Source organism: Rhea americana, unplaced genomic scaffold (genome assembly GCF_003343005.1).
Source record: "Rhea americana isolate MKP2758 unplaced genomic scaffold, rheAme1 scaffold_3, whole genome shotgun sequence".
NCBI classification, from domain to species: domain Eukaryota; kingdom Metazoa; phylum Chordata; class Aves; order Rheiformes; family Rheidae; genus Rhea; species Rhea americana.
In genome coordinates, this window is record NW_028186423.1 from 1,668,445 (window position 1) to 1,675,818 (window position 7,374).

A 7,374-nucleotide genomic window follows, 5' to 3' on the forward strand; every position below is an offset into this window, starting at 1 on the left:
TAATGCTTATGAAGAACCCTATAGAATTACTTTAAAAATTGAGCCTCAATTATGTTATTGGAAGGGAGAGATGGCAATGTTTTCACTGCAGGAATACTTGTGACTGTGTTGATTAATTTTCTTTAGCTTATTTTTGTTGWTTTTTTTGTGCGCAGTGATGAGGAAGGGAAAGCAGAAGCTCTTCTCTGCTGCTTAATTTCTGATGTCCTCAATGCAAGCACTGAAGTTTGTCAGCTAAACCCTTTCATTACAGGGCATTCTGAAGGATCTTTGTCTTAATAATAATTGCTCATACCTGGATATGAGACAGCAAAATTACAGTGTTGTGCTCAGTTACGGCAGACACTTTGTACACAACACTTCTGCTTCTACTGGAGGTCATTGACTGCATTCAGTTTTACAAAAAGCAGATCTGTTTGCTTCTCCTAACTGTCAAACTATTATTTGAAGCCATATTTTATTCCACGTTCTTCTACCTCAGAATATAAAAGCTGAGACATTGTGGCAAGGCATGGATGTGGGCTCRCGTTTGTACTTGTGGGAGGGATAYGGGAGTATAGCTGTGCCATTTACAAAGCATTTTCAAGATGGAATATTCTAAACTTGGGTTCCAACATGCAACCTTGATTTTTCAACAGCAATGAACAGCTTATAATGCCCATTAGCTTCAGTGGAAGTTGTTGAACTTGCAGCATCTGGTAATGCTTTGTTGCTAAGTCTTAAATCTATCAAATCACACTACTAGGAGGAAAAAATGGTGATCCTAAAGTTCAGGAACGAAAGGGAAAGTGGCCACTCAGAAGGCTTCTTGAGGCAACACTGCTGTTCATAGTGGACTAGAGCTCAAGCAGTGTTGTTTGGTAGAAGCAGCCTTGCCCCAGAGTTTCACATTCAGTTGTAAAACACGGTGACAACAAACAGAACAAAATACTTGCTTTAACACCCGCCAGTCTGGCTTCCTTTCACAGTCATGAATGTACATAACCCAGACATTTCACGTTACTGTAACGTTGTAAGAGTCACCAACTTTATCTTTCTGCTCTTCAACTCCTGTTGATTTGCATGAAATGTAATTCCTGCCTTGACCTTCTCTCTTTTCCCTGTTGAGGTCTATGGAGTGACAAGGCCTCACCCGGCAAAGACGGAAGCCAGACGAAATCTGCATCTAGGAGTAGTCCTGGTGCTGGAGACACAGGATGAGCTTGTAAACCCTGAAAGCATGTAGGCCACTGAGTTGTGCTAGGGATCATACAASTATTGTAGCAATTATCTTTTAAGATTACTTTGCAATTGATGAGGAGTAGGAATTGCCTATTTAGAGCCTTATAAGGTGAGACAATTTGATGACAAGGAAAGCATAAAGTAAAATCTATCAAATTGGCACCTTGTCATTTATAAGGCTTTACAGGATTTCAACATTTTTGAGCTTGAATCTCTAGCTCAGTGGAAGAAGTGGCTTATTTCTGCACTGCTGAATCCGAGTTCGTTAGCAGCAACTCTCCATTCAAAACCTAGTTGTTTGCCAAGCTTTCAGATTTCAGGTTACCAACAGCATTCTGGCCTCAGAGGAACTCACAGTGATCTACTTATCAGGAAAAGTTATGTCACACGTATGGATCCAAGTCAAGGAGCAGCTCATTTGCTATATTATACAGAATCACAGAAYGGTTAAGGTTGGAAGGGACCTCTGGAGATTGTCTAATCCAACCCCCCCTGCTCAAGCAGGATCACCTAGTGCACGTTGCTAGGATTGCGTTATTTTGAATATCTTAAAAGATGGAGACTCCACAACCTCTTGGGCAACCTGTTGACTACCTCAGTCATCCTCATAGCAAAGARGATTTATCATATGTTCAGACTGACCTTCTTGTGTTTCAGTTTGTACCTGTTGCCTTTTGTATTGGATACCACTGGGAAGTCTGGCCCGTTCTCCTTCCACTCTCCCTTCAGATACTTACACATGTTGATAAGATCCCTCCTCAGTCTTCTCTAGGATGAAGAGTCCCAGCTCTGTCAGCCTTTCCTCATATAAGAGATGCTCTAGTCCCTTATTCAGCTTAGTCGCCCTCCGCTGGACTATCTCCATGTCTCTCTCGCCCTGGGGAGCCCAGAACTGGACACAGCACTCCAGCTGCAGCCTCACCGGGACAGAGCGGAGGGGGAGGATCACCTCCCTCRACCTGCTGGCAGTGCTTTGCTAATGCAGCCCAGGATGCTATTGGCCTTCTAAACCACAAGAGCACGTTGCTAGCTTATGGCTCACGTCGCTAAGATAAATACAGAAACTACATTGCCTGCATGTCTTATGAATCTGCAAATGAGCTACAATTGAACTATTTTTGCAGTTACATGYTTGTGAGCTGTACTGAGGTATAGTGCCTGCCAGGGGCTTTGAACTGTGCATATGTTCTTTAATCACAACCTTTTTGCCTCCGTCCACACTCCTCCAGTGAAAAGTCGTGACATAGGCCATTTTGCACAGGAGTATTTATCTTCTCAAGTTATTCTCGTTTCTGCAACCTGGCAGGCATTTTTGTTGTTGTTTTGTTGTTTTAATGCAAGATATTTAAGGCAAGGATCTGTTTTTTATGCCTTTTTCCATTTTGGGCACTACCGTAATATAAATAAGTTACTTTCTCTGTAACATCAAATATTTTGTTTATAGTTCTAAAAATAATGCCAGAAGGAAACAACAGCTGTGCTAACATTAATATTTGTAATAAAATTATATATTCTCATTAGCTGAAGGAGCAAGTACTTCTTCAGTCAARCTTTTTGTATCACTACGGTCTTTCTCAATTTATCTGTCTGTCTGTAATGTTAGACACAACAATAAAGGGCACTGCCAAAGCAGCAAAGACAATCTTTTTAATTTCCAGGAACCATAAATATTTTTATGCATCAGGTTTTACTATCTTTGAATACAGCTTTATTTTAAATCAGAAACTACAGGATTTAACTGCTTATTTGAAGCACTTTATGGGAGATTCATCCAATTCAAACAAATAAACACCATCATCTGAAGAACTGTATTTTTTTTCTTTTACCTCTTGGGCTTTATTTGGAMCTTTCAGTGTAGATTCCATCTGGATATTTGGCAAACTTCTTTACCTTTAATGTAGTAGCTGTCAGAAGAGCAATGAGAAAAGTGAAATGTTTTCAAATAAAAATAATGCAGTAGTTGTTCCTTCGCTTCACCCCTCCAGAATTCTTTTTCTGTCATTATTTTCCCAAACCTATCTGTGACAAAGGGGTCTGATAAATAGGAGTCTAGAAAAATAGCAAAATCTCTTTGCACTGGCCAAGAGATGCAAGATGCTTCACATCAAAGGCAGAAATGTACCTGGAGACCAGCATGGACAGAGTCTGTTCTGTCTTTACAGGGAGCAAAATCAATAACAAGACACAGAGGAAACGGTCACGGTGATAAAACCAAGGAGACRCTTTGTGACAACAGCAGGACTTCTGACAGAACAGAGCAAAGCGGACTAGCAGGACACCATGCTGCAGCGTAAAATGTCGAAAGAAAATAAGAGAGACTATCCGGATTCTTTAAAATTTGATCTACAGAAGAAGGCTATAATGGAAAGTGCAACTAGAGCAGTCTTAAAAGAAAATTTTTGAAGTATGTTAGAATACCAGCAGCTGTACCCTATGCATTTGAGCATATATAAAGATAAGCCAGATATGCAGTAAATGTATATTTGATTACATATCTTTCCTGCACGTTCTCTACTTGCAACAATTTGAGGAAACTAGCATCTTTCACAAGTTTCTTTGTACACTACAGAGTCCAAATATGCTTTTTTCTTGAGTAGGATTTATTATTAGAGAAACCAATGAAAACTGAGCTCATAAGAAGCCCTCAAACTTTCCCTCTAGACTTGGCTTGAATTTGTGCCTTAGGATTTACCCAGTGCAATACAACCTTTCTTGTGCTGAAAGTTACTTCCATTTTTGCCTGCCGATCTGCAGTAATGAAGTACCTACCTCAAATGTTTTTAATCAGATCCATATTTGTTAAATGGGATAGATTGTTTCAGGCAAAACTTAATACTTCCTTGTAAGATACACATAAGGAACACAGTTTCTGGAAAACATCACCTGGCTTTTCTCTTTCGTTCAGAACTCATCTTTTAATGGGTTTGCAATACAGAATGGAATTCCTTCATGGAGGTACATCTTCCAGAAATGTTTGGTTTACACATAGAGCTCAGACTCATGTGCTGTGTTTTAGTAAAACATAAATTTAATCACTCTGATCCCACCTCTTCCTTGTATCCATACTATAATCTTTACAACTTGCCTCTCAATACTAGAAATGTTCCTTTTATAGCTTGGGATTGTTTCCAAATCAGATGGAAGGCAAGCTATGAAATGATATTAAAACCTAATATTATCTAAATAGGTATGACTGTACTCTTATATTGCACTGCTGAATTATATGTACACTTTTTGTATACATATTGAACAAATGAATGAAAGATAGAAGTATAGAAAAAAATATAAAAATTCTATGATTGCGGAAATACAATTTTTACTCTCTACATAAGATATGTTTTCCTACTTATCTTGATTGCTTTCAAATGAAATCATCAACAGAATGTACGTGGGAATGTCTCAGAAATCCTGGAACAATAAATTAATTTATTCACTTGGAGAAGCAAGCTAGTTTTGTTATCATTTAGTTAAAAGGAAGAAATAACCTAATGCTATTAGCAACAAAACATATTTCACCCCGCCAGAGCTGTTTACCCAGATGTTACCATATGTTTTCTATTTGCTTAGTACAGCTGAATAGTTTTATCACTTTCTGTAACAGAAATTGCCAAATGATCAAATTGAAAATAAGATTTTTTTTCCAGTAAAAGAAACATTTATGATTTACACACATTTCCTGCCTTTTAGAGATGYATATTCATCTCTCGGGTCATTGTTTGTCTTCCAAAAGACCAATAAATATGAAGACCACTGAATAACAATCTGTTATAATCAGAAAGTTCTCTCAGATACATTCTGAACGTTGCTAAGTAGTAACTACAACAAACTTTAACTGAATTCTGTTTTAAGAATTTAAAAATTAACAATTTTAACCCAGGTCATTTGTTACTCATAACTGATGCACTGGATAAAGCAATTTCCACTAACTGCTTAATGCACTACTGGAAGGCACCCAGATAATATACCTTGGTGACCACAAAGTAAAAATATTTAACAAGCAGTTCCATATTCACATACTAATTTTGGTTTATATTTGCCCCAGGCCCTATTTTAACAAAATACGCTATGCATGCCCTAAAAGCCTCGACTACATGAATAACTAATACAGATTATTTGAATRTAAGTTTTATTCATTATTTTCACATAAACTCCAAAAGCTGGCAGTATTCCATAATAAGAACTGAGAATTTGTTAAAGAGAAAACAGCTGTTTAACTTTGCAGACAATACTTATAAATAAAAACAAGTAGTTTTGAACAACCCAATTGTTCTTCACCATTATCTTCAGTTAAGCAATTAGAATTCACTGTCATTAGCAGATGGCCTGTATAATGTTGTCTGTTTTTTCTTTCTTTCTTTCTTTTTTTTTTTTTAAACAGTATCATCAGATATTTCTACATTTACAGATAAAGCCAAACCAGTGTTTGCTGACATTCTTTGGGAATCTTATTGGACAAATTTAGCCCTGTTCAGATAACGATGTGCAATATTGTTTTTTTTCTTTTACAGAAACTTTTATTCAAGCTATATCCCAAAACATTTCACAAAGCTAGATTCATTAATCACACAAATGGATAACGCAACTTCTAAGTTAAACAGCAGGTAGAGGATGAGAGAACTCAAGAGGTAGATACAAGAGAGACTGAAAAGATATGGCTGAGACAAACAAAAGATTGCAACAGCAAACAGCAGGGGCTATACAGCTTTCAGACCAACAAGGGAAAGGACTTAAAGGCTTCAAATCCTGTATGAGGACTGGAATGAAATCTATTTCAGAAAAGCAAATTATCAAAAAAAAATCAAAAGAGCACATCTACTCAGTCTTGAAAYTGCTTGAGTGTTGTTTGAAAATAGGTGAGGTTGTACTTCTTCAGAGCATGAAGCAGGGCAGCAGAAGCACCCTGCCTATGCTGGGATTTGGAGACACAGTGCCCTGCTTAAGAGAACACGAAGCTTTCGGAAGATCTCAGTAGAGCTGGGTATAAGGTGAASGTGTATACTAGAAATGCAGCACAACAGTGATATGTAGATTTGCATATATAGGAATACTGAAGGAAGACAGTTTGAAGAAGACACAAGTAATAAAAGTACTAATGGGGAGACACTCAACTCAAAAAACAAATCAAGGAAACCAAGCAGCATTTAATAATTTTTTACTCCTTTTCTGAGATGCCAGAAGATGTACTGAAATAGTACTTTTTTTTCCCAGGAAAAAAAATATTTTATATGTGCACAGATATAGGATCCATGTCACGACCAGCCCCTGCATCTTCCAAGTCTTAATATTGGGATTGGACGATCTTACAGCACAGGTTTTCTCCATGAGGGTCAAATAAAAACAAACTTTCCAGTACYGCAAAGTATGTATCTCAGTTTGCAGATTCACAGGTAAAGGGTTAAGATTTGGCTTAGTTCAAACGTGAACAAGGACTTTTTATAACTTGGGTCAAATTGAGTAGGTGGTCTCTGCACAACTCTTGTCACTATRAAATCACACACCAAACAAAATGATTATCATTTTTAGCATATGTAATATGCTTGCTTCTAGATACACCAGCAAGTCCAGGCAGGCCCTAGCATAAAACACACATAAAATAGTCCTGCACTGTGAAGCTTTCTCTCTAAACAAACAAGACAGATAAAAGATGATACAAGGAAATAAAAATACAGAGCAGTAAAGTGACTTGCCCAGTATCACACAAAAAGAAACTGCARTGACTCCCTCTCTACCTCTTTCTCCCTCCTACTATCCTTCTCATAACACTAATAATGTCTATGAYAGCATATAAAACCAAGAAGGATGTAGTCCTCATCCAAGAAGCTTGCAATAAAAGCAGGTAAGCAGACCAAAACATACCACATGATAGAAAATGAATCAGACAGAAAGCAAAACACTGTTCTTTAAAAACAGTGAAAGAAAAACTCCCTTCTCCAACTCCAGGGCAATCTAACAAAAGATCACAATACAAGGACCATAACTACTGTGGTACCTAGCAGGTTCCTGCAGTAAATTCTAAAGGCAGGAGATTTTGCAGAGAGAGCATAAAAGGGAGAGTGATCTGTGCAGAACAGACTTCCTAGAACACCAGCGTCTGCCTTAATTTTTACACAGGATCAGATTTTTGTATATAAAATATTTGATTTAAATATACAA